A 5085-nucleotide genomic window follows, 5' to 3' on the forward strand; every position below is an offset into this window, starting at 1 on the left:
CTCAATGTTGCAAAAACAAAGGAGCTAGTTGTGGACTACAGGAGGGATGGACACAGGCTAACTGCTATTGACATCAATTGATCTGCGTGAACAGCTTTAGGTTCCTTGGCATAAACATCACTGAGGATCTCACGTGCTCTGTACACACCAGCTATGTGGTGGAAAAGGCACAACAGCGCCTCTTTCACCTCAGACAGTTGAAAAAGTTTGGTATGGGCCCCCAAAATTCTAAGAACTTTTTATAGGGACACAATTGAGAACATCTTGACTGGTTGCATCATTGCCTGGTATGGGAACTGTACTTCCCTCAACCGCAGGACTCAGCAGAGAGTGGTGTGGACAGCCCAGCGCATCTGTGGATGTGAACTTCCCATTATTCAGGACATTTACAAAAATAGGTATGTAAAAAGGACTTGAATGATCATTGGGGACCTGAGTCACTCCAACCACAAAATGTTCCAGCTGCTATCATCCGGGAAACAGTACCACAGCATAAAAGCCAGGACCAACAGGTCTGGTTGCCTCACTACAGGAAGGATGTGGAAACCATAGAAAGGGTGCAGAGGAGATTTACAAGGATGTTGCCTGGAGTGGGGAGCATGCCTTCTGAGAATAAGTTGAGTGAACTCAGCCTTTTCTCCTTGGAGCTACAGAGGATGAGAGGTGACCTGATAGAGGTGTATAAGATGACGAGAGGCATTAATCGTGTGGATAGTCAGAGGCTTTTTCTCAGGGCTGAAATGGCTAGCACGAGAGGGCACCATTTTAAGGTGCTTGAAAATGGTTCAGAGGAGATGTCAGGGGTAAGTTTTTTATGCAGAGAGTGGTGAGTGCGTGGAATGGGCTGCCAGTGACGGTGGTGGAGGCAGATACGATAAATATAAAACGTACATCACCCAAACTACACTAAAGTGTACCCCTGCCTAATAGGGCTCAAAATAATGAGTGTTGCTCGCTGCACTGTTTGCAACAGTGACTTTTCTATTGCCCATGGTGGGTTAAGACTGTAAAAGACATGTTGAGGTGAGTTTAACAGGTGTCATTCGTTCATTAGCATAGCTAACATTATTTAAACTAGCTGGCTAGCTGCTAAGGAGCTACTCTATTGCAGACATCCCACCTCTCCCGGAAGTCTCCAGCAAATTGATGGTGCTACCTCCCTGAAATGTGTTTTTGCAGGGTGGGATGTCTGTGAAACATTGTAACACATACAGTACTTGTATGGGAGAGAGTTCACCCTCATTACTGATCATCAACCAATAATGCGATAGAAAATTTGTGGGCAGAACTGAAAAAGTGTGTGCGAGCAAGGAGGCCTACAAACCTGACTCAGTTACACCAGTTCTGTCTGGATGAATGGAACAAAATTCCAGCAACTTACTGTGAGAAGCTTGTGGAAGGCTATCCAAAACGTTTGACCCAAGTTAAACAATTTAAAGGCAATGCTACCAAACACTAACAAATTGTATGTAAACTTCTATCCCACTGGGAAAGTGATAAAAGAAATAAAAGCTGAAGTAAATCATTCTCCCTACTTTTTACTCTGACATTTCACATTCTTAAAATAGTGATCCTAACTGAACTAAGACAGGGAATGTTTTCTAGGATTAAATGTCAGGAATTGTGAAAAACTAAGTTTAAATATATTTGGCTACGGTGTATGTAAACTTCTGACTTCAACTGTAGTAGATATATTATACAGTATACTGCGTAAACATATGTAGATGACTAGAGAGCAATACATTACATATTTGAGTTGAGTTGCATTCTATATTGAGTTAGTTTATAGCTAAGCGGGGGGAGTGTTGTGCATTCAATTTTTCAATAATATTTGAGAATATTGTAAATATATTGTTTGATTAAACATTTTTTGTTGTTTACATAACGTATTGCATGTTTTATGTGAAAGTACGTGAATGGCATCCATCATCACGCCACCAGATCATAAGTGCAAGCCTTGCTTAAAGTGAAAATGAAGGCTCGCATCTCTCGGGCTCCCTCATTTTCCTTACAATTAATTTTATGTTTTGGAGTGACAAAACATAACACATAGTCTTCGGGTGAGACAATTTAAACACTCTTATTCTCTTTAGCGTTATTTTGCAATGTTATTTGCCCTTAATTTCTCTGCCTTTCACTTCCTTTCCTGCTTTCTGTCCTTGATTCTATCTTTATTTTCACTTAGAATTGTACTTCCAGAAACAGGCCTTTTGGCCAACCAGGTCAATGCTGAGCATTAAGCACACATCAATACTAATCCCATTTACCAGTACATGGTCTATAACTTTCTATGCCTTGGCAATTCAAGTACTCATCAATAGTTCTTCAATATTGTGACAGTACTGCATGCATCATCCCTTCAGGCAGTGCTTCCAGGTTTCAATAACTCCCTGAGTGAAAAAAAAAACACTTCAGATACCCTCTACCTTTACCCCGAGTCTATGTTCTCTAGTGTTAGATATGTCTGAGAAGGGGAGGAACTTACTTTCTACCACATACATGCCCCTCCTAATTTTTATCCCTCTATCAGGTCCCTGATCAGCCTTTTCTGCTCCAAGAAAAACAGATCTAGCCTATCCAGACTCTCCCTAACTTAAATACTCCTTCGCAAGAAACACCTTGCTAAATTTCCTCTGTATCCTCTCAGTCCTTTCTCTGTGATGCTCACCGTATTATAGCTGAGTTCTAACCAATGGTTTATAAAGACGTACCGCAAATTCCCTCTTATATTCAATGCTCCAGCTAATGAAAGCAAATAGCCTGTATGCCTTATTCACCACATTATGAACCTGTACTGCCACCTTCAGGAATCCTTAGACTTGTACACCTAGGTCCCTTTGTTCCTCAATAACCCCTTGAGTCCTATCATTCACTCTGTATGTTCTCCCCTCATTAGTTCTCCAAAAATGCATCGTATTTCACTTATCAGGAATAAATTCAAACATCCTCTGATCTGCTCATTAACTATTCTTATCACTATGAACAACATCATGAATTTACTTATCTGGGAATTTATTAACTAATCTCCTACTACATTCAAGGCCACATCATTAACATACATAAACAATAATGATTTTAGCAGAGATCCCTGTGGTACACCATTGGCCACAGGCTTCTAATCATACTAAATACCCTACTCAGTGCTCTCATGAATATATTTTGTTACCATTTGAAAAAAATCAAATTGATTAAGACAAGATCTACAAGTAACAAAGTCATGTGGACTATTACGTCCTCCAGCTTTAAGCATTGCATTCTTTCTGTGTGCATAAGAAACAGCCATTTCTGCCTATTATTTACATTAATCTTTTAACTTTTTTTCCCCTGCTGGTACAGTATGGCCTGTTGGACAAATCATTAGCCTAACTGCTTCTAATGTATTATCTAGATAAAGATGCTTAGGTCATTTGACACTTAAACTAAAATTGTCTTCATTTTTTGTGCTAATTGTGTTCTTTCTGATAAGAATTGTGTGTATAGATTTTCTTGTAAATGCTGCTTAGATGATGCTATATGCCCTTGATGCTGCTGCAAGCAGGTATTTCATTGCACTTACGCATTAACAGATACATCCTTTGTTCCACCCATCCCTGACCAACTTTCTCTCATAGTGAAAACTAATTTGATTTCTCTCATTCCTAGTTCTGATGAAGTGTCCTGTTCTGAAACATTAACCACTTCTCTTTCCAACAATGACTTAATAGGTGTTTTCAATATTTCCTGTTTTAATCCACTACAGGCTATCTTTGATTATTCTTCCCACTCATGACAGCTTGGGATTCATTTTGGGCATTTACCTCCTTTTAATCCCAGTAAAATATTTAATGCTTGTAATGATAAAAATGTTTGAATTTCACTGTCCTTTTCCCTGTTTTTTTTAACTACAACTTCTTTCACCTTTGTGAATACATTTTTTCATTTAAGACCTCATCTCTAGCTCCATGCAAGGACTATCACTTTGGTTCTCACTAAGCTCTCCTCTTTCCATTTCCTTGCATAGGATATTATTTAGAATAACTTTAGTAAACATTCCCTGCCCCCAGTACATCAGCCCCAGCCCTACCTACAAAATATTGTCCTTGTACCAATCCTAATTTCCCCAAGACCCATTCAAATCTCCCAAATTTAATCCCTCCTTCTTGCACATTTTCTCCAGCCACATTCATGCATCACTTCCATCCCTCTCCCTTTTATAATTTCTTTATCTCCATCTCAGGAAATAGACTATTAACCAGTATCTATTACAAATCTACTGACTTGCAAAGCTGCCTTCACTACACGTTTTCCCATGTTGTCACTTGCAAAAACAGTATTTTTTTTTCTCAGTTCTTCTCCACAATATCTGTCCTCAAGATGAGCCCTAACCACTACAATACACGAGGTGGCATCCATTTTCCACACACCTCTCCCTCTGTTTTCCCTTCTCACCTCCCTTTTATTCCATGCTCCACCTTCCTCTATCAGATTCCATCATCTTCAGCACTTTGTCACTTCAACCTTTAATCGCCCAGCTTCTGATTCCGCACCCACACTCCCTTCCCCATCTCCTCATCAACCCTATGGATTCACCTGTGAAATCTTGCCCCATCCCCTTCCCACCACCTTCTTATTCGGTACCCGCCCCTGCCCCACCACCTTTCAGTCCAGATAAAGATCTTAATTCAAAACGTGAACTGGTCATTTCTTTCTGTGCTGCCTGATCCGCTCAGTTCCTCCGGCACTTTATGCGTTGCTACACATTCGTCCAGTTTATTTATTGTCCTGCTTCTATACCCACTAGGTCATGGCTCTCATTACACCACCATAACCATACTACTGCTTTACCACACCTTTTCGATGTTTTCTAATGTAGTATTTAAAAAGAAGTACAATTTTTTTTTTGTTTTTCTTCCCCCGCTTTTACAAACACTCCACGTTAGCAACCCAAACGCACAAATACCGCGGAGTCGGGATCGAACTGGCATCTCCAGTATTTCGAGCTGGGGATTGTTAGTCACAGCACTAAATAAACTGGCTCGCCCCACGCCCATTGTCGCCTTATTCTGACGTTCACCCTTTTTTTAAAAAAAACCCAATCACGTGAAA

Source organism: Mobula birostris, chromosome 3 (genome assembly GCF_030028105.1).
Source record: "Mobula birostris isolate sMobBir1 chromosome 3, sMobBir1.hap1, whole genome shotgun sequence".
In the NCBI taxonomy this organism is placed as follows: Eukaryota; Metazoa; Chordata; class Chondrichthyes; order Myliobatiformes; family Myliobatidae; genus Mobula; species Mobula birostris.